This window comes from Mustela nivalis (assembly GCF_964662115.1).
Source record: "Mustela nivalis genome assembly, chromosome: 13".
NCBI lineage: Eukaryota > Metazoa > Chordata > Mammalia > Carnivora > Mustelidae > Mustela > Mustela nivalis.
The window spans coordinates 78,666,458-78,690,281 of record NC_139032.1 but is presented as its reverse complement, the minus strand read 5'-3'; the positions used below and the strand labels follow the sequence as shown (position 1 = coordinate 78,690,281).

At 43.0% G+C, this 23,824-nt stretch overlaps 1 long non-coding RNA gene across 2 annotated transcripts; it reads left to right on the top strand.

The window, feature by feature from the left end:
- Positions 1-206: 206 nt before the first annotated feature.
- On the top strand, positions 207-15,460 carry LOC309847172. Of its 2 annotated transcripts, none has more exons than XR_014302355.1 (3): positions 207-366; positions 8,007-8,146; positions 15,103-15,460. It is a non-coding gene; the product is annotated as an uncharacterized lncRNA (long non-coding RNA). The 2 variants fall into 2 exon arrangements; XR_014302356.1 differs by lacking the exon at positions 15,103-15,460 and adding an exon at positions 14,034-14,156.
- Positions 15,461-23,824: the final 8,364 nt, after the last annotated feature.

Genomic DNA, 23,824 nt, shown 5'->3' with positions numbered 1-23,824 from the left:
GGCCTTTAAATGCCTCTCCCCTTCTGCAAAACTCTTAATTTAATAGACAAACATCTTGGGATAAGGGCTCACTAGAGACGGAACTGATGGGATAAATGCATGAAGATTAAAGACCCGAAGAGGGGTGAAGAGAACTGTTATGACAATGGGAAAGAACTTTCCAGCAGGTAGCCTTCCCATCCCTTCCCCCACATGACAAACATGAGACAAGTCGCCAACAAGAGGTGAGATATTCAATGTCAAGAGACAGACTCCAGGTCATTGGGCTTGAAAAGGACCTTAGCTGTTGCCTCAACCAGCGTGTCCCCACCTGAGCATCCTACAAGTGAGGAACTGAGACCCAGACAGGTCCTAAGTCCACTCAAGGTGAGTTGTTAGTAACGCTAGTACTAAGAGGGGCTCCTGGGTAGCTCAGTCATTAAGTGTCTGCCTTCGGCTCAGGTCATGATCCCAGATTCCTGGGATCAATCCCCGCATTGGGTTGCCTGTTCCTCGGGAAGCCTGCTTCTCCCCCTGCTTGTGTTCCCTCTCTTGCTTTGTCTCCCTTTGTCAAATAAATAAATAAAATCTTTTTTTAAAAGGCAGTACTAAGATTTTTTTTTTAATTTTATCCATTTATTTGACATAGAAAGAGAGAGCACAAGCAGGCAGAGTAGCAGGCAGAGGGAGAGGAAGAAGCAGGCTCCCCGCTGAGCAAGGAGCCAGACACGGGGCTCGATTCCAGGACCCTGGGATCATAACCTGAGCTGAAGGCAGTTGCTGGACCAACTGAGCCCCCCAGGCACCCCCTCCAGTACTAAGATTTTAATGTTTAGGCTTCTGTTCCATCCTTTGCAAACAGCAAACTCCTCGTTCTGTCCTGCACACTGCTGTACAGAACAGGCCAGAACAGGCCCTCCATAAGTACTTGAGGAAGAAATGGACTATGAATGGGGCTTTCAGGAGCATCCACCAGAGATGCATTGCTTTCCCCTCGGCAAGGTGCCTAAAGTAAGTGTCTGGGAGTTGACTGTTTCGGTCCTCCTCTCTTGAGGCTTTGGCTTCTGGTTGGAATACCCCCACTTGCAACCAGCCCTTTGCTTCTTTCAGCGAGATCTCTCCCAGTCCTGGGATCCTTCCTGTAACACACACATCAGGCTCTGGCCTGAACATTGAAGGAGGAGAGCCAAAGGAGAGGGGGCTGGCGCAGGGAAGGCAGTGAGATGGAAGGTCATAAGGGGATCCCCTAAGTTGACTATGAGAAGAATGGGTATAGAATTGGAGGGGGATCCAAGGCCATGAACTTGCTGTTGTTCACTTGATTTTCCAATCCAAAATTGGTAAGGATGTAGACAACAGATAAAATAATATCAACATGGGCAGGTAGGATAGAACAAACAAGATTAGGGGAACTGGAGCATACCGCTTGTCGTCAGGGAAATACAAATCAAAACCATAATGAGATACCACCTTACACCAGTTAGAATGGCTAAAATTAACCAGACAGAGAACAACAAATGTGGGTGAGGATGTGGAGAAAGGGGAACCTTCTTACACTGTTTTTGGGAATGCATGCTGGAGAAGCCACTCTGGAAAACAGTATGGAGATTCTTCAAGATGTTAAAAATAGAGCTACCCAAAACCCAGCAATTGCACTGCAAGATATTTACCCAGAGATGCAGATGTAGTGAAAAGAAGGGGCATATGCAACCCAATGTTCATAGCAGCAGTATCCACAATAGCCAAATTCTAGAAAGAGCTGAGATACCCTTCAAAAGATGAATGGATAAAGAAGCTGTGGTTCATACATACAATGGAATATTACTCAGCCATCAGGAAGGATGAATACCCACCATTTGCATTGGCATGGATGGAACTGGAGGAGATTATGCTAAATGAATAAATCAATCAGAGGAAGAAAATTATATGGTTTCACTCGTACGTGGAACATAAGGAATAGCACAGAGGACGATAGGGGAAGGGAGGGAGAACTGAATGGGAAGACATCAGAGAGGGAGACTGGGAAGACATCAGAGAGGGAGCCAAACCACGAGAGCCTCTTGACTCTCAGAAACAAACTGAGGGTTGCAGAAGGGCAGGTGGGTGGGGGGACAGGGTAACTGGGTGGTGGGCATTAGGGAGGAAATGTGATGTGATGAGCACTGCGTATTATATGCAACTAATGAATCATTGAACACTATACCAAAAACTAATGATGCCCTATATGTTGGCTATTGAATTTAAATTTTAAAAAATAAGATTAAGGGACCTGGAACCACTAAATATATAGAAAATCCAGACCAGGCTCTTGGGAGAGGAATCTGAAGGCTCTAGCCCTCGCTTCCACAGGGTTTTCTTTATTGGTCTTTAAGGAATGGTACTTTGGGTCTTCATTTGGCCACTCTCCCCTTGTATTTAATCATAATTAACTATAGCCAGTGTTTCAAAATGTGTAAGAGGGTAGGAGAAACCTCTTTAAGTTTACTTACAGATAGTTGTGCACACCGGTAGCAGTAACATACCAGGGTTTCAGTCCTGTGTCTACTTTGGACTGTGTACCTGACCTAGAGCAATCGATGTCATCTACGTAAGATTCAGTTTTCTGTTTTATATAGCGCAGATGACCAACAACAGTATCAATGGGTTGTTGGAAGACTTTACTAAGATGTAGCACAATGCCTGGCCCACATTAGGTGTTCAGTGAGAACTGAGTTAGCTAATACTATGTCTGTGTGTTGAGGGGATGCTTTATTTTTGTCTGGAACTCCTTCATGCTCATCGAAACATTCTCAGAAGACCATTGGTAGTAGCCAAAAGCATGGACCTACTCCAGGGAAAATGCTTTATGTACCTCTAAGAGTGATTGGTTTCATTTTGAACACTGCTCCACTTTCCAGCTTTTGACTTCCCTTGAGAATGGAATCTTTACAACTTTGTGTTCCCTCTCCTCAACCTTTGTGTGGTAGATCCCCTTATTTTTTCTATGTACTTTCTTTGATTTTTTTTTTTCAAAATTAGATGTGGCAGACCTGTCCCATGGTTTTGTTTACCCGATAAGTGGTAGATAGGTATTACGTGCTAGATGTATCCCTTATGTACTTACAGTGTCTTATCTTTATGCCCTACAGTACTTTTTGAAGTGAAAAAAATGTAATAAAAATAACCCATGTTATCATCATTTCATATAAAAACTTCATTCTTAATCTCAATTTGTAATACGTCAACTAAGAGCAGGAGTACATGGAAGGTATATTGATCAAAACTTTGCATGTCATGAAGTTCAGAGGAATAGCCAATAATAGGTTGAGTAATAATCACGATTCAACAACTTCTTGGCAAGTGAAAATATTGGGTTGGTTCTAAAGAAAGAAAATTAAATATGGGCAAAAATGAGTCCAAAACCCCAACTCTATAAATACAGGATGGAGAAGACATGGTTTAAGGAAAAAAAAAAAAAAGATAGGTTAAAAGTGTGAGGTTGTATTTCTATTTAAGCACAGCATGAGTCAGTAGTGAACTTTGATTGGAACAAAATATGCTAATGTTATTACAGGCTGAGCTAAGAGTAGTTTCATGCTCAGTGGAGGAAAAGTGAAAACTCCACCCTACTTAACCTTGGTCCAACCACATCTGCGATCTTGAGTTCAACTTCAATTTAGACTCAATGATGACAAACCAGAATGTGGGCAGAAGAAGGAGAGGAAGAAAAAATTAAGATACACCGAATACTTAAGAGAACTTCAGATTCTTAGTCTGGAGAAAGGAAATTGTGGGAGAAGTAACTTGGTAGCTATCAAGAAACATCTGAACACTTGCTCAGAAAGATACTGAAAATTAGAATATTACAATAGATGTAAATTGCAGGAAGACACAGATTCGCTCCACATGCGGAATAACTTCCTAAAAATTAAAGCTTCTTGCTTAAGCAATTAGCTGCCTTATCTGTTCACCAGCCTCGATCAGTCACACACAGGATAACCATCAAAACCATCTGCTGTTGCAGAGGATGTTAGGTGTCACAGAGGATGTTGAAGAGGGTGTTGGGTGTGATAGAAGGTGTTGAACAGTGTTGTATAAAGTCGAAGTCCACATCTGAGACATTTTATATGCATGACAAATATTTGTTGGATGAAGAGTGAACAGCTAGCTAAATTGCTTCTTTGAATAACTTAGATGATTAATTTTTCAAAAAGCAAATTTTCACTAGCTTGGAGAAATGGATTTTTGAGAGGATTGACTGCAGTTTTAAAATTGGAAGGGAGATGGGTAAAGGAGAGTGGTTGTTCGCCAAAGTTGAGGACATGAGATATACCATGAAGTTGGAAAGTATTAATACCAATTATATACTCACCAAGAGCACTGAAGAATGTTCAAGGCACTCAGCCGCATGATTCGGGATCTAAACCTTACCAAAAAAGTGAGATGAGAAGATGCTATTACTATTACGGTCCCCACTTAACAGAGGATCTAACTAAAGCTCAGGAAGGACAATGGATTCGCTGTGGTATAGACCTGGGGTGTTTTGTTTTGTTTGTTGTTTGTTTATTAGAATTGGGTTTTAAAGACAAGGGTGGTTTTTTTTTTTTTTTTTTTTTTAGTCCAAATCATAAATGTTTTTAACTGTATCACACTAATATGGGACTAATAAGCAAAATACACATAAGAAAGTAGAGTGTTATTACTTTAAAAGTAGTGTAGGCTGAAAATATAAGTAATTTCAGGACCTGTCTTTAATAAAAAAAATAATAATAATAATAAAAATGAAGTACCATTCCAAGCAAGAAAAGCTGAGAAACCATAGGGGAAAAAATGAAGGAACTTTGTAAAGAAAGACATTTAAAGCATATCCGTGCTGGGTGGAGAGCGGAGCCAGGAGGGGGGCTGATTTCTGGTGTGCTTGTTCCTTCCGGGACTTGATGTGGCTAAGCACACAATGAGATTGGAAGGAAGGGGAGGAGAGAATGATGCTTCCTTTGGGAGCCAGGCATTATTGCTTTGCTGTGGTGAACAGGTAGTTTTGAAAATTACACACTACAGTGGCAGGTAATTTATTTTTTTATAAATTGTGAGTCCTGAGTTGAAACTGAGAGGGGAAAAAAAAAAAAGAAAACCAGTATCTGAAATGATTAAGAAGGAGTAAAATGGGCTTGTCTGCATGTGGCCAGGGTGATTAGTATCCAGGGTTACCTAGAGGGGGTGATGTACACGCTGCTCTGAGGAACCAAACATGTCCTTGGCCAAGAGCTTACCTGGAGATGGTTTACGCCCGAATCCCCAGATGTGGCCAGTCCCGCACTCTGCTCCCTTAGCGTTTCTAAGCCCATTACTGTAACACACATCACAATTTATTATAATTACACCTCTCTTTGCTTGCCTGTTCTGCTTCACCGGAAGAACTAGCACTCAGCCTCAGTAGGCTCTGGAGATAGAACATTGGCGAAGACCAACATTGTGCAGGATTGTTAGTGCTGGAAAAAATGAACTGTGAAAATGAATCCCTAACATTACAGAGACACTGAAACCCAGAGAAGAGAACTAAAGGCCTAGGGATATCAGGGACAACGACCACGAGCACTGTGGCATGGTACAGTGGGGAATAACGTGACCTTACCCTCTTGGAGCTTACCAAGTAGTGGAGAACATAGACATTAAATCAGTAATGCAAATCATCATCCCAAATGTGCAAAATGCTGCCGTCAGAGTTTTGTGTGGTGTGGGAAGGTTTCACGTGGGCTTAGAGAGTCAGGTAATTCTTCCTGATGGCACACAGTCTGTTATTGGCAAAGCCAAGTCTAGTTCCCAAATCTACTTATTATCATGGGGTTATTTCTTCCTTATATTTTTTGCAATGATATTTTGAAGTTTTGCTTGCCCTAGACTAGGGGTTAATCTGTGACCAGTAGATCTCTCTGAAAATCTGATGAAAGCTATGAACAATCATTGAAAATATACAAAGGGGTGCCTGGCTGGCTCAGTTGGAGGAATGTGCTACTCTTGATCTTAGGGTCATGGGTTCAAGCCCCACATTGGGCATAGAGCCTACTTAAAATAATTTTTTTAAATGGAAATTTAAAACATACATGTATACCCAAATGGTAGAATTCGGATAGAATTTGGGGGACCATCTCTGAACTCTGAATTCCTGCTCTGAATTTTTGTTCTGAGCTCTTTCCTAGGTAATTTCATTTAATCCTAGCTCTCCTTTCTCTGGGATCTTTCCCAACCTGGATTTTCAGCTCAGTTGTCTTCCTTGCAATCCAGATGTCCAGGCTGGGCATCTCCCTGATGGTTCCACTAGGTTGTTCTACAATTAGGATGTGGCAGAAGCTGTACTTGGTGACAAATTATTTGTGCAGGGATTGGGGTTGACAGTGACATCAGTGACCTTAGAGACCAGATTTATGGTGATCAAAATCTCAGTTCACAGCTGGAAATGGCAATTGAAAGTCATAAAAACGAGTCTGGTTCTCAGAAAAAAAAAAATAAGAGAGAAATGTCAAGGTAAGAATTATTAGAGGATGAGTGGTAGGTTAAGCTCTAAGTTTGACTGATATTTCCCCCGAAGAGTATAGAATGGGAAGAGAAGGGGAAGGGAAGAAATATGGAGGGAAAGGAAGAAAGAGGAAAAGGGAGAAAGAGGGAAAAAAGTAAGTCAGTCAGTTGAAGGAAAAGAGAGAGGGTCAAAGAGGATCATGGAGGAAACATCAATGTTTCACAAAGTCAATAAAGGATGAAGGAACTTTGCAGGAACCTGAGAATCCCTAGGAATCCCTAGAAACCTGAGAATCCCTAGGAAGAAAATCCATGTTTCTAGGAGGAAGTTCTCAGCACCCGGTGGCATAGACATCATACAAGGCAAGAAGCTCAAAGTAGACCCTGTGTTTTTTAATTAGGAGATAGTTGGTACCCTTGGCAGGGAAATACAACTGGACTTTTGGGAGAGGAGACCGAATTTATTGGGCTGCAGAATTCATGGAAGATCAGAATGCAGCAACAATCAAGGGAGAGAATGTCTTTGCATGATTCATCTTCGAAGGACTCAAGAAAGAGCGAGTGAGAGAGGGACAACACAGCACCAGGCACAGCAGTCGTGGGAGAGATGTCTTTATTGAGAGGAAGGTGAGGGTCACAAAATACAGCTGGATATGTCGGAAATGGAGGGTACAGCTGATGAAATAAAGTCAGCTAAGAGAAGCAGAGAGAGTCACAGATGAGGAGCACAAGGTAAAATCTCCAGTGATAGGGTATCCTGGAGCAGGAGAGAAGGCAGACAGCAAGCCCAGATGCCCTTACTTTTTCAAGTAAGACAGGGAGACGGTGAATGGAAAGGGCTTGTTGCTGAGATCCGCATGTTCTCTGAAGGTCGAAAGCCGCCTTGTCTGCTTCCCCACTTTCTCTTTATGGCAACCGGTTTTCTCTGGGGTCTATCACTGCCTTTTGCGGTGGAGGGATTAGAAGTCATGGGGCTAGTTTTTAAATAGCCCTGCAGTCTGTCTGAGACACTGACTCACCATGAACTCAACCTTTTTAGAATACAACCTTTAAAGAAACTTTAAGCGTTGGACATCAAAAACAAGGGGAAAAAAAATGTTTTCCCTAATGTTATTTGCAAATGTCATTGTAGGGCTGAGGAGTCTAGCTGGGAAACTGTGAACCCTGTTTCGCTTGCCATGGCCCACGCAGAAATGTGAAGAAGCAACCTTCTGGAACCTTCCAACAGCGCTCCATGGGGATGAATGGGCCATGATTTCAGGCCCTGCATTTGCTGACACTTCCAGTCTCATTCGAGCAAAGGGAGACAGGGCGTGGCAGCCTCCAAAGTCTCTTTCAACCCAAAGAAAGATTCTCTAAGACTTGAAATCATAAAATGTTACTTGGAACCCAAAGTTTCCATTAAGTGGCATATTTAGCTATGAATCATATTGCACAGGATGAAGAAAGGGGGGAAAAAAAATGAAGGGATAGAACCCTGGGCAAGAAAAAAAAAAAAAAGTGCAGATGTTTTATCCTGAGTTCATCTTTTCCAGGAAAGTACAGCCCTTTTTCAAAGCCCTCAGCACAGAGATATCCTGCCACGTGTCACTGACTCACAGGGGCAGATCAAAGCTATTCTTACATCCGTCCCTTCAACTTGACCTGAGAAATAAAAAAGCTGAAGGCAAAAGGGGTAAGTACATAAAGGACCCGGCAGTGACAGTAGAACAAAACGTAGTGGAGACGACCCACAGAAACTTGCAGATGCATTTTTGGGTTTGTTTGGGGTTTTTTGATGTTGTTGTCGTTTTTTGTTTATTGTTGTTTGTTGTTTTTGTTGTTGTTTTGGTTTGTTTATATTTGCCATCATTCCAGGCAGGGGTCGGTGGGGGATGCATGCGGTACCTCACTTCCTCTTTGCGGGGTGTCTTCCACGGCGCTTCCTTCCTCTGTAGGAAGATTTGTGAATAGGTTCATGGGGCTGGGAATCAGCTGTCTGAAGGTTTAGTGTGAAAGCTGATTTTGCAGCATCGTAAACCCAGTGGTCTTGGGCCACACAACTCTGAAATTTTTGTCTTGCTCATTAATCAAATTGGAATAAGATCTGTTGACTTGCAGTATAATTTTAAAACTATATAGTCTATGAGAAATTTGCGATATCGGAACCTACTGGACCTGGGTTTGAATTCTACCACATTTTCCTAATCCATTCCTTGGGATTATTTCGTTTCTTAATCTGTTGCTCTCACATCTCTGGTACCTCTTCCCGCACTTCTCACTCTTTGCTCAGACTTTGCTACCTATTTCACTAGAAAATCCATGAGACTATCTACCAGCCTACTAGGTTTGTGCCCATACCCTTGGCTTTCCCTCTTATTACTATAGATCAATTGTTCATATTTTTATCTAAGATGGATCTGTACACTTCTGCCTCTAGATGCCACCCCTGCTTTTCTTCTACCCCTAATCCAACTTCTGCTCAAAGTCACTGCTCTTATAATCTGTAAATCATCCTGGTTTCTCAAAATTGTATTTCCCTCCTCTGGAAAATCTTACTAATTAATATAAGAAATGAAACAATATCTCCCGTGGTTCAGAAAATTCCCTAGATACCAGGCCCACCTACACATGCTCTTTTGTAGTAAATGGTAACTCTTTGTTTCCAGTTCTTCAAAGTATAACTCTGGGCTCATCCTTTCTTCCTCACATTCTCCATCCAATTCATCAGCAAACTTCCCTCACTATCCTTCGAAATATATCCAAGATGCAAACACTTCTCACAACTTCTGGTATTGTTGGCTTCAAAGGTGATGGAAAGAACCACCCACCAAATAATGTGGTTTGCCTATTGCAGTATTATAATTTAAAAGAAATATATATTTGGCCATTCAGTTAAACAAAATACGTTTATAATATACATTTGTTCTTTCTCCACAGTTTCTGACTCAAAGCTCCGCAAACTCTTGGGATTCCTTGAGAGATAAGAGCATTGGGAGCATCATTTTTTACTTATTTGGTCTTTAGTTTTCAGTTCCTGAAATCATTTCAAAGCCATAAATGTGAAATGGGTGTCTTGTTATCTATAAGGAGCCCCTTTTCACAACTGGGTTTATGCTAATGAGGTGACCTTTGGGAGGCACTTTAGAATGGGGGCTGTTTGCCAGGGGATCTGACCATGAATTTGGAGAGGTTTGGAACTTGCAGTCCCACTCCCTGATTTCCAGGGAGACAAGAGGGGCTGGAGTTTGAATCAATCACCAATGGCCAACGATGTAGTCAGTCATGCCGATATAATGAAACCTCCATAAAGCCCCAAAAGGTTAGGTTCCTGAGAGCTTTGCAGTTGGTGAATGCATGAAAATTTAGAGCTGGTGGTTCACTCTTCCCACATTCCTTGCCCTATTCATCTCTTCCCTCTGGCTGTTCCTGAGTTATATCCTTTTATAATAAACTGCCGATCCGGTGAGTAAACAGGTTTACTGAGTTCTGTGAGCCACTCTAGCTAAGTAATTAAACACAAGGAAGGGTTTGTGGGAACCTCTGATCTATAGCCTGTGGTGAGAAGCTTGGGTAGTAACTTGGCTTGCAATTGGTGTCCTAAGTTGGAGAGGGTAGCTGGAACCTCTAATTTATAGCTTGTTGGTCAAAACCACAGGTAACAACCTGGACTGATGACTGGTGTCTGAAATGTAGTGGCAGGTGATCCTGTGGGATAAGAGGCCTTAACCTGTGGAATTTGAAGCTATCTTATGGTGGACAGTGTCAGAATTGAGTTGAATTACAGGACACCCAGCTTGGTGCTCTGGAAACTCCTCCCCACCATACACACATTGCAACTGGGTGAAGAACCCAAAAGACTTAGTTTCTATAGAAACTAGAAAGGGCAAGGAAATGGATTCTTTACCATAGAATCTCTAGAAAGAAACACAGCCTTGCCAACTCCTTGATGTTAGCACCGGGAGACCTATTTCCAACTTCTGACTTCTAGCAGTATAAGATAATGAATCTGTGTTGTGTCAACCACTTACATTTGTGGTCATTTGCTAAAACAATGGAAACAAATACAATTACTATTCGGCCACAAAGTAGAGGTGATAAGAAGATCTGCCTGCAACATTTGTGAGGTTCAAAGTGAGATTAGAGATCTAGGTTCTTGGTCTGAAGTCCACATTTCTTCTCTTTTTGCCCAAGCTCTTCCTTACATCAAGAGGGCTCCTGTGTCCTTATGTGAGAAAACCCCAGCCTACAGGTCTACCCCTACAGTCAGTTGTTGGACACAGAGGGATGACATGAGCCTCAGAATTCATCCTCAAGGAGACAGATCCATGGACGAGGCCTTACTAAGAGCTGTCCCCACAGATCATTCTGAGCTACTGGGTTTCTGACACAAGGTCTGAAACTTGGGCTGTCTACTCCCAGTGAGCATACTCTTTTGGTTCCATAAAGCCCTCAAGCCTCTTTTCCCCAAAGAAGAGCCAGAAGTGACCTTCCAAACACCAGTCTCGGTAGATTTTTTTTTTTTTCTTTTGGATGATACAAATGTTATACATCCAAGTTGGCATAGGTGGCATGTGAGCACCTGAAATGTGGCCAGTGTGACTGCAGAACAGAATTTTCAGTTTCATTTACTATAATTAATTAATCAACTCAAATCTAAATAGCCCCATATGGCTAGTGGCTACTATGTTAGACAGCACAGTTCTAAATCATGAGGTCCTGGACAGAGTTGCTAGTTCACCAGGCTCTGCTGATGGTAAAGGGTATGAGAAGGAAGAAAAGAGGGGTGAGGAAGAGTTTTCTTTTTTACCTTTAAAAAAACCATGAGAGACTATGGACTCTGAAAAACAATCTGAGGGTTTGGGAGGGGAAGAGTTTGGGGGTTGGGTGAGCCTGGTGATGGGTATCATGGAGGGCACGTACTGCATGGAGCACTGGGTGTGGTGCATAAACAATGAATTCTGCAACACTGAAAAGCAATAAAAAATTAAAAATAAACATTTATTGTCCAAGGAGAAAATCCCAAAGGGCTTCTTAAAGGAAATCAGTTTTTCATTCAGGTTCTGTTAGGAATTCTGCTGTCTTCCATTTTGATCCTTTTGCACCCTCTGTCCTTGTCTCTAGGTTATGTCCTCCCAGCCCTGGGGAATAAACTCAAGGTCACTATCTCAGCTAGCCTTTGCTGTGCAACAAGTCATTCCCAAGTGTAGTGGCTTAAAACAACTCTTAGGCTCATTATTCTGCCAGTTGTCACTTTGGGGCAGACTTAGCTGGATGGTGTCCTGTGGTCTAGTCATGGTCTAGTCTTGAAATGACCTCTGCTGGAATCACTCCTCTTTGCCCCAGGTGCTCCCCTATTCTTCAGTGAGCCAGCATGTCACTTAGTGGTCAGCTTCCAGGAGAACACATGGAAGCCCCACAACCTCTTCACACCTAGGCTCATACACGAAGGAACAAGTCGCATTATAAAGATGGGATATGGAGGCTTTAAGAATTGTGGCCATTTGGGGTAATCTATCTCATTCCCCTCCTGTTGAGAGTTTTCCAGTCCTTCCCACAATCCCAGGCTCAGCAGGACGTCCTGCGCTTTTCCCTGTATATGAAACACTTGGACTCCATATCTATCCTCTCACTTAATTTACAAACCGAACTTGGGGCACCTGGGTGGCTCAGTCATCCGACTGAGCTGACTCTTGATTTCGGCTCAGGTCATGCGTGATCTCAGGATCATGATATCAAGCCCTGAGTCGGGCTCTGCACTGAGTGTAGAGCCTGGTTAGGATTCTCTCTCTCCTTCTTCCCCTCCCCTCCCTTCCACTCACTCGTGCTCTCTCTCCAAAAAAAAAAAAAAACAAAACAAAAAAAGTGTACCTAATTTCATAAATTAGGTAGCTTTATGATTATTACCCCAATTGAAAAATGAGGAAGGTAAGGACCAGGAACTTTCTAAATTCACACAACTACTCCTAGCAGTACTAAGAGACAGGGCTCGCACAGCTTGACTGCAAATTGGAGTTTCTCAGTCCTGGTACCACTGGCGTTTTGGATGAGATGATTCTTTGCTGTGGAGAGCTGTCCTGAGTACTGTAGGATATTTAGCGGGATCCCTAGCCTCTACCTCATGGATGCCTGTAACTTACCTCCAGTTGTGATGACCAAAAATAGCTCTAGACATTGCCAAATGTCCCAGGGTGGGCAAAAGCCACCCCTGGTTGAAAACCACCACTCTAAATCTGCAATACCCTCTTTCCCTTAGTGAGGGAGGTGATTCTTATTAAGAGCCCGCCAATCCTCTATCCATGCATTTAGTCTGTGGCTGAACTAGGGCAGAGATGGGAGCTGGAACCATTCTTCCAGTAGGCTCCTCTCAGACTCCCTCCTCAGCATTACCCTTGTCTCTTTCCAGTTGCTTTGAATTTCTCATTATGAAGTCAGCATCCTCTACCGGGTTACAGTCTGTGAGAACCAGCCAGCTCTCCCAGGACATGAAAAGATGGCCCCAGAGCAGGCTAAAGAGAAAGCTCCAAGTTGGAATGGCTTTGCCGTCCGTGGCAGGGAGCTAAATATTTCATCTTCATAAAATAAACATAGATCGTCTCATCATGAAATATACATAAAAATGTTTAAACATGTTAATTATTAAACCAATATTGATTCATATTGGATGAGGCATTAAGGGAAAATTAGCTAATGTATTTAATATCTCCTCCACAGTTGACTAGTATCAGAATTCATCATATCTAACCACCAATAATCATAAAAGTGGCAAGCAATATTTATGACCAGGGGTGAGTGAGTGCTGGGCAGGAAGTGACGGGCATGGAGAAAATATGGGGATCTAGAAGACAGAGCTTTCAGCTGTCACAACCCACCCCTGGAATTTCAGACATCAATCACTGGGTGGAGTCACATCATCAAAGTTTGATAAACCTTTCATATTGGGACAGTTACTGAATATCACTGGGGCCTGGATCCCCTCTCAAAAATGAAATGAGGAGGCAGATACAACTGTAGAGGTAGAAAGAGAATGTAAATAGGGCTTAAAAACTCTGGGTTAGAATTGTTTCACTGACTTGTTACAAGCTTTAGTCTCAACTTACTCATCTGTAAAATGGGTTAATAACCACTGGGTGGCATTTTCCTCTTGGTATCTGGGATTATTTTTTTTTTAAGATTTTATTTATTTATTTGACAGAGAGAGAGATCACAAGTAGGCAGAGAGACAAGCAGTAGGAGGAAGCAGGCTCCTCACCGAGCAGAGAGCCCGATGCGGGGCTCGATCCAAGGACCCTGAGACCATGACCTGAGCCAAAGGCAGAGCCTAAACCACTGAGCCACCCAGACCCCCCTATCTGGGATGTTTTAATCTTATCTCACTTACTGGTTTTCAAACTCCTCAAGGGAAAAGGACATACCCACCCCCCCATATTTTTTCCCCCTGTGTCCTGAAAGTAGGCTACCGTACTCACTTAAAACTCATCTGCTCTGGAATCAGAATATCCGGATTTGAATTCCAGATCTTGAGCAAGTTATTTCTTTCTTGGTGTCTCTATTTCCCCATCTGTAATTTATTTACCTCACAGACCTGCTACAAATACAAACTGTTAAGTACAGAAGTGGTAAGAACATCACACGTGGGGACCACGAGAGGCTTGGTGGTGTGGAGAGCTGTGACTGATGCTCCTAGAGCAGGGACAAAGAACGAAACAGCTGGCAAGTATTCATTGAGATTCCAATGGATTTTTTTAAATGAGTGATTCATGAACCTTACATTGGAAATACCTTTACCAGCCACTGTAGGTAACTACCGAGTCCACACAAGCCAGCCTCTAACACAAACTGTGTCACTGATAAGGGACAGATTTTGGGAAGGGGCTCAGCCTGTCGAGTCTCCAAATTTGGTGCCTTCCACCTCCCCCAGGCTCTGGTGCTAGGAAGGTAGCATTTCTCCCTCGTGTGAAGACACGCTTGCGAAGAGCTGTCAAGAACCTCACTTCTGCCATCAACACTCTTCACCTCTGAGACCCAGTTTCCTCATCTGTGAAAAAGAGATAAAAAGTTCTAATGTACAGGTTCATTTTGAGAACAAAGGAAAACGGAAACCTTAACACAGCCCCTTTTTGCCAGTTTAGATATATCACATATCGGATTTCCTAAATTTTGAGGTCTATCTTTTTCTCCCCCACACTTTAAACAGATCTGAAATTAGGATGTCTTACAACTGACATAGACATTAATGTAGTGATTCTCTCCTTTTCCCAAGGGGCTCTTAATAAATCAGTAGTGTGTCTTATAATCGGAAATGTCGTCAAAAAGAATGTCTTCAAAAGGAAAGAAAGCAGTATTATTATGCATCTCACCACAACTGAGTACACCCTCCTGAGAAACAGGGCTGCTGTGTCCTGGATCTACTACTCTGGGGTCAGGTAGTTGTTAATAAATGAAAAAAAAAGTAGGTGACACCTTGATGTGTTCTCTCTCTCTCTTTTATTCCCCCTGCAGCGAGATGTCTTGCCTTTTTATGGAATATTCCTTAGGCTCCAAGTGGGGGAAAAATGGCAGACACATGGTTATTTCCCAAATACGTTTTCCTTAGATGGTCTTCGTCATCTGGGAAAAGTTGATGAGAAACGGCTTCGCATTCTGTTTCAGGACCCGTCAAACTCGGAGACTGTAAACGTCTCCAGGAGCATTTTCTCGGTGACCAGATGTTACACAGCTGCATTGCAAATTGTCGTCAGAGCTCAAAAGACAAGGGAAGAGAGGATTGTTGGAACCACGAAGGCATATGACACAGTAAACGGTGCATTTAATTTCGACTTAATGGGAGAGATAGCGTGCATTAGACAAATACCATCTGATCATTAAAAACATATTTATGGAAGTATAGCAACTTTGTCAGGGATGTGTGACTAATCACACCGAGCTGTGAGTCCTCAAAAACATATTTGTCTTAATCGACTGGTGTTTAGTTTGGATTATTGACTGTTAAATCAAAATAGAAGTTTTCACTTGAGATTTTGCATTTCATTTGTGACTGATTCATCTTCATCAGATACCCGTACCACATACCCCGTTGGCCCATAAAAGGCCCGCTCTCCCAGAATTGTAGAATTTCCATGTCGGGAAATTTCTCAGAAGCCCAGCCTCCTCCAGCTCTTTTCGGGGCACAGGGTATCATCTGGTTTGAATTGCAATTATATTTTCTGAACAAATGTAGTATCACCACGCTGGGGAAAATTTGGAAGAAGAAACAGGAAAAAACGTCAGCTATATTCCCTTCACCTTACTGTCCCCTCTCCCCCCTTTTATTTAAATTTCATTTTCTGTGTGTCAGTGTATGCTTTGTATGCAGTGGGAATTGTGGTCTAGGCACCAGTGATTTTTAACCCTTTTACATTTTTACTGTCTAGTCTTCCTGACACTGTGTTTAATGACATAAGAATGTTCTGCAGAATGACTGTGTTACAAGGCACTGCCCTATCCCTCACCGTCGAGTTTTTAGTGTGTGCGTTTGAATCTTGCTTCTACCCACCTGCCAACAGTGTGACCCAGGGGAAATCACTTAATATTTCTGTATCTCTGCTGCCTTGCTGGTAAAATGCGGATGATATCAGTGTTAGCTCATAGACCAGGTGCGAGGGCTGAATGAATGAATCCACTAAGCATTTAAAACTGGTGTACGAGGAGCTCCCCATAAGTGTTAGCTAGGCTGATAATTAAGTCAGCTATGGATATTCTGACACATATTCTTTCCCAAAACCCTGAAATACGTCCTTGAGGGGGAATCCCAAGCCATTTTCATAAAATCTCCTACAGATGGGGACCCATACTCTTTTTGAACCTTTCCAAAATCAAATAGTCTATTATCCCCTTAGACGGAGTATTGCACTTGGAGATAGCTTTACTAAATGTTTAATCTAGACGGGCCTTCCAGTGAGGCCCATGCAATGATTTGATTCTATCCCTGTCTTATTGCAAATTATTTCAATACATTAAATCTCAAAGCGTGTTTCCTGGGACTCGAGGCACCCCCATCTCCCCACCGCCCACCTCCCACATGCCTCTCTTGAAACCATCTTCTTATCTGCGTTTTCAACACCGCCCTAGACTAAACCACCGTCGCCTCCTGCCTGCTTCTAGCAACAGCCCCTCAGCTGGTTTTTACGCCTGCTCCTGATACGCGGCCACCAGTCTGGGCTTCTACCAAGTGCTAGAGTGTTCGGTGTGTAGAGTGTCGAGTGTAGGGTTTGTCTGCACAAAGCCCTCCTGGAGCATCGCATTTCTCAGACGAAAATATGCACTCGTCATGATCTGTGGAGCCCCACTTCAATCCCTCCCTGTCTTTCTCTCTCCCCTCATCTGTCCCTTCACGCTCCCTCATTCACCACAATCCAGCCATACTGCTCCTCCCCAAAGATCCCAGGCTCTTTGACGGCTCAGGACCTTTATGGCCCTGCTCCCTGCTCTTAACCCTTAGCCTGGGCAACCTCTCCTATCACCCCCCAGCCTCCCCTGAAATGTTTCCTCCTTAAGGAGGCCTTTTTGAAATCCCTAGATATAATATGTATGTTTTACTCTCTCAGAGTATCTTACTCATTTTCCCTCAAAGCACTAATTCCCTCAAAGTACTAGTTTGCAATCACATTTATTTGCGAGTTTAGTTGCGTGATCCCTCACTTCAGCAATGACTTATCTGGTCAAATGCATTTATTTTACTTTTTTTTTTTTTTTTTTAAGATTTTACTTCTTTATTTATTTGTCAGAGAGAGAAAGAGCATGCATACGCAGGGGAGTGGCAGGCAGAAGGAGAAGCAGACGCTCCACTGAGCAGAGAGCCCAGTGCAGGAATCGATCCCAGGACCCCTGGATCATGGCCTGAGTCGAAGGCAGAGGATTAACCAGCTGAGCCACCCAGGCATCCCAGGTCAAAGGCATTTCTAAACTGACCCTGTTAGTCATACCTGAGAGCAAGTTTAAACAAACGATGGTCAGAAATAATTTACTATCATCTCTTCTGTGTTCCTAGAGCTGGAGTAAAATAATTATGGTAATGTTTATTGAGCGCTTACTACATATCAGGCCCTGTTCTGAGCATTTTACAAACACTAAGAGGCAGTCATTAATCGTCTCTAATTTTACATCTAGAAGGGATCATAATGTATACTAGCTCACATAGGAGGTAAGAGGCAGAGCCAGGATTTGAACCCGAGCTAGCATCAGTGACCATGTTCCTACCACCACCACTCTGGAAATAGATCCTTGACAACCTCAGCTTTGATGCAGGAAGGAAGAACTCCCAAAGTACTCTTCGCTTTGCACAAAACCACAAAGATAAATCATTAAGTGACACAATTAGACTGGAATGTTAAGAAGGATGTTAAATGAATCCTTTCAAGGTAAGGTACTCCATGATTTAAAGCAGTATTGTTATCCCCCAAAAGGAAAACACAAGAAGATCAACACATCAGAAAAAGAAGCACACATTGCCAAATAGTTTATGAAAGACTTTATGGAGGGATTAGAGACAATAGTCATATATAGTTAACTATATACAATGTGTGTATTACTATATACAGTATATATACTTAATTATATACATATATGCACACTGTAAGTGTGTGTTTATATGTGTATGTGAATGGATCTGCACATATTTATATATACATACATACATGTACATAGAGAGAGAGGAAAAGAGGCATAAATATAGACTCAGTGCTTTCCCTTTTTTTTGAAGCCCTTGTTCCTAGTTACAAAAATACTGCATATTATCCATAAGATCAAAATTGTGACCTTGATGTCCCACCTATCTTCAGGGGAGGGGGGACCTATTACTGTTTTTGGACAACAAAACTGAGGTTCAGGAAGGTGGAGGAATTCACGTGAAATCAGTTAAATGGGAGAATCAGTACAGTTCTCTGAAGACACAGAGGCCGAGAGAAATAACAGAAATAGGACAGGTGTCAGAATTTGAGAGAAAGCTAGGTCTGAATCACAGATACCAGACTGCAGAACATCCTTCATCCTCCTGACTAATTTCTTCATCTGTGCAACTTGTTTTTCATGCCTACTCTGTGGGACTCAGGTAAGATTGGATCAGATAATGTGAGGCAACTGATTGGAAATCTAGCATATTTTAGCTGCTCGACACATGAGGTTTTGTTTTTTTTTTTTTTTCCCTCCCTACCATCCTGGACCCTTTCCCCTTTTCTTCTGGCTCCTCTTTCCAAAGCAGCTCAAGTGAGATGATGTAATGCTTCAATTGCCTGACCCAGCCCTGCTGTGGGATCGTGGCCATGGCTTCGCTTGATAAAAGCACTACATAAATACGCCTCCAGGAAATGCTGACATGACCCCAGTTCCCATCAGGTGACTCCTTGGAAGGAAGAAAGATGGATGTCTTGGTCTCAGCTTATAACTCTAGAGAGAATTGGACATAGGCAGAGCTTATTATCCTGGGCATCTCTGAACTCGCTGGTGTTAGTTAAGCCCAAGTTGCATCACATCCGCAGATAAAAGCTCTCTGTAGATTGATCTGCCCTGAGTTCACTCACAGTTCCTCCCTTCTGACCCCTCTACATTTTCTGGGCATGTTCAGAGAAGTACAGATAGAGCAGGGTTTGAAGTGAAGGCACTCGTGTCCAAGTCCCTATTTTGCAGCTTGCTGGCTCTGTGACCAAAGACAAACCACTTTCTTCCTCTCAGTCTCAGTTTGCTTGGAGAGGGAAAATGATTGCCTCTGTTGTAGGTCAAAGCTTCCTGGATGCCTGGGTGGCTCAGTCGGTTAAGCGTCTGTCTTTGGCTCAGGTCATAAACCCAGGATCCTGGGATGGAGTTCTGCATCAGGCTTCCTGCTCAGCGGGGAGTCTGCTTCTCCTTCCGCCCCACAACTCATGCTCTCTCTCTTTCTCTTTCTCTTGCAAAAATAAATAAATAAAATCTTAAAAAAAAAACCTTATTAAAAAATAGTTTCCTTGTGAAGAGATGGTAGGTATGATATTCTCTTCCCCCATGTGTTTTCTTAGGACGGGATCCAAGCTAGGCTGACTCTGTGAGTGTCCAGGACCCTGGGCCTCTCTGGGCAGGGACTGGGGACCACTATATCCAGACCTTTACCCTCATAGCATCCTTAGACTCTCTGGCTTTGTATTCTCTCTGCCTGGATAGGCCTGGACACAGGGATGAAGACGAGGCCTCTACAAACCACACGGTATGGCTGCAGCTTCCTCAGTCCTGGGGGCAAGGGCCTTGCTGCCCACACACACATGCAGAATGCTTTGACCAAGATCCTTTACCGGATCCCTGAGTCTAAGGCAGACTTAGGGCAGATGCATCCCGTCTTGAACACACCAGAAACAATGAGCCAGGAACCAAGAACCTGCCTCAGCCAACGCCATTCATGAGGTGTTGAGGTAGATGTCATGTCGTCACCTCGTCACGCAGTGGACAAGGACCTGGCTGGGACAGGGACAAGTGGGACAAGATGGCCCAGCCGCTGAGAGAACTTGCCCTGGCATAAGCCTGATGGGGTTTGACCCCCAACCGTCCCACTCTTTGGCCATGTGACATTGTGCAAGTTGTTTTACCTCATTGATCTTCAATTTCCCTTCTGTAAAGTAGGGTTGGAAAGGCACCTACCTCTTAAGTTTATTAAGGTCATGTGTTAATACACATCCTCCTTTAGAAACCGTTCACACCTAGGAAACATTCAGTGAAGGTCATCTCCAACTATGAGCTACCACTGACTGGATACGCCCTGGGTACCCGATATCTGGACTAAGCCCTCACGTTGCACCTTCTACCTCTCATAACAGCTCCATGAAAGTGGCTATCATCAGGCCCATTTCACAGACAAGGAAATGGAGGATAAGAGAAGAAAAATTGTACCACCTGACTTGCTGAACCTTGGTCTGAATTCAAAACCTTGACTCTGAACCCTTCAGTCATATGCTGTAGAAACTTCCAATCTTCACCTATCAATTTGTAATAATTAACATCTGTGGATATTTCAGGTACTTGAAATATATTCATTTATTTAGTCTCTGTGGTAACCTTTTGAGGTAGGTGGCATTATGGTCCCCTATGCTGAAGGGGCATAGGAAAATTCATCTTGAAAGGCTCCTTTTGATCTATAATTTATTTAATTAAGTTCAATTCTTCCCAAGTGTCTTCAGTGGATTACTGATTTTCTAAGTTTCTCTGTGAACTAAAGGTTCCTAAGGCCAGCCAGGTCTGCAAATATAGCCCAGGAAAGCCCCCTCTTGGGGGCTCATAACAATATTTGCATATCAAAGGGCTGAGGGAGCCCTGAAGGGAGGAAACCTGTTAAACTTTGTTTAGTCCAGTGTTTCCAAATGGATTTGACCAGAGAGACCTGCCAGCCCCTTCCCTCCTGCCTCACGCACCTGCACAACATCTGTCAACATTCCACAAAGCCTTTTGGCAAAGTTCATTCTAATTCAACTCAACCTTCACAGAAGGTCAGGTCTGTGGCCATCCCTATCCTTACTGGGCTCTAAAGGCATGTGGGAGTTCCCCTTCTTTGCGAGTCCGTAATCTTGACAGGAGAGAAGTAACGCATGATAGATATTCAGAGAATAATCCAAATATTAATTTACATTTTTGAGCCAAAGATGGCTCCTCCATTAATTTAAATGTCTGAGCCAAAGAGAGATAGGAATGCAGTGGAGGTTGGAGCAGGAGGGTGGGAAGAAGAATTTAAGCTGACCCATCCAGGAGGAGAACTGGCCTGATCTGCAAAAGCAGGGCAACTGGGCTCTTGAGAACCCTCCCACCACCAAAGAAACTAATTTACCAGCATTGGGGAGAGCCTCTTCCTAGGACTAGATTTTCCCGTGTTTACAAAAACAATTATTTTTCTCACCTGAATTTCAATAGCATGAGTAGCTGGTGGTTGTTATTGGGATTACAATTATTCTTATCAAATCAGTTGATTATATGGTTATAAGACCTAAACATCTCTGAGCAAATATAACATTATGTGTTAATTATACTTGTATTGAAAGAAAAAAAAAAATCCTGTGTTTGATGTTTTTTCTTCTCTTCCTAGCAGCAGCCAGGCTCCGTGACTGCTGCAGGATTCTTACCCATTTTCATCACTTTTATCACCCACTGTTTTGAAAAACAAAACAAACTCTCCCTCCAAGGGGCTCCAGAGAACACACCAACATCAACAACTGGCCCTGTTTTCTTTTCAGGGCTGTTTCTCCTTATCCCCCTTGTTCTTTCAAGGCTTCATGTCAGAGCCAAAGGCCGTTTAATGAAACTCATGTTTCCTAATTAATCCCTAACACATTCAATTTTCTTTTTGAAAACTCTTTTAAGCTCAGTGGCTATATTTGGTTAGGTGTCTGGGAGAAGGAAGGGTGTACCGAGTAGGCGGCCCAGGAGAAACTAACTCGGAGAGGTGGCAAATGGGCTTCCACAGGAGAGACTTGAGAGGAGGGGCCTGACTGAAGTGTTGGGTGTGGCTGCCCCAGGCTGGATTCCCCGTTCAGCTCTCAGGAGCTGCAGAGTCCAGAGCAGTGTCCCAAGCCCTTCATCTGTTTCTCTGTCCTCGGCCTCCTCTCTGTCAAATGGTCTCAGTGCAGCCGCTTTCTCCAGACGTATTCTCATCTCCCCCAGTTTTCTGTGGACACCGGTGTGAGATGTGAGAATCACGCTTCGTGATGGAGCTCCTGCCACATCCTGTCTCAATGTTTCCTGGTAGAGTTCACGGATTCGAGTACTATCTGGAAACTTAGGGACAAAATGTAAACCTTGGACCAAGATACATGGCTTGGAAGTCCAAAGTCTATTTGTTCAATAATTTTTGAGTGTCTGAAATGCAGCATGTGTAATAGAGACCCGCTACCGAGTGCCATATAGCACTCCGCTGGACCCTGGAGGTGGGAGTGGGGATTTCTGCCTTAAAGACTCAGCAATTAAATAGGAAATCAGCCCATGTGTCTGACATGAGTTGATACGTATCAAAACTGAAATGCTCTAGTTCCATCCATGTCGTCGCAAATGGCAAGATTTCATTTCTTTTGATGGCTGCATAGTATTCCATTGTATGTATATACCACATCTTCTTGATCCATTCATCTGTTGATGGACATCTAGGTTCTTTCCATAGTTTGGCTATTGTGGACATTGCTGCTATAAACATTCCAAACCCCTTTGGATCACTACGTTAGTATCTTTAGGGTAAATACCCAGTAGTGCAATTGCTGGGTCATAGGGCAGTTCTATTTTCAACATTTTGAGGAACCTCCATGCTGTTTTCCAGAGTGGCTGCACCAGCTTGCATTCCCACCAACAGTGGAGGAGGGTTCCCCTTTCTCCGCATCCTCGTCAGCATCTGTCATTTCCTATGTGCTTTGGTGAGTGCTGTGAAGTGTGTAAACCTGGCGATTCACAGACCTGTACCCCTGGGGATAAAAATATATGTTTATGAAAAATTAAAAAAATATTTAAAAAAAAAACTGAAATGCATATAGTAGGAGATAGGATAGCAAAGAAGGATCCTGTCTGGTTAAATATTGAAATGCATGTTGGTCACATTCGATTGGGCCTCAAAAAGTGAGGAGGAAGAGTGAGAATCAAGGAAACATACACAGAAAGTCCCAACCCCCCACCCCCATGTGGGGACAGAGGATGGACTATGGTAATCAAAGCACGGGCCCCACAGGTAACTGCCGGGGTTCAAAACTCTTCTCAGTTACTTATCAACTCCATAATCTGTGACTGAGGATAATCAAACTCACAGTTCTTGGAGGTCTTGGTTGTCTCACCTCTAAAATTGAGATAGCAATAATGCCAACTTCGGACCATTCCTCTAGAAATTAAAAATGAATAAATACACATAGAACAGTTAGAACAGTGCCTGGCTCATCTAAGTTTTGAATAAGTGTCAGTCGATATCCTTAAATTTAAGAATTTAATAACAGCTCTATGTTGCCATCACATACAGTGATATTTTAATGAGTAAGACACACAAGGCCACTGATGTTTTGGAGCACATGTTCCAACTGGGGAGCGATAGAAAACATTTAAAGGTAATTTCAGATGATTTTGAGTACTATGAAGATAAACAGGATGAGTGATGGAGTGACAGTTTAGCTTCCTCAGGGAAGGTCTCTCTGAAGAGGTGACATTGGAGCTAAGACCTCGATATTGAGAAGGACTCGTCATTTCCAGAGATTGGTACAGAGATTTCTAGGAAGAGAGACAGCAGGGGCAAAAGACTCCAGTGAGAACAAGGGAGAGGAGGCCAGGGTGTTTGAGGTGGAATGCAGGGAGTTGCGGGGGGTACGTCAAGAGATGAATTTGGAGAAGTCCACAAAAGTCCATGAGGTAGGACCTATGG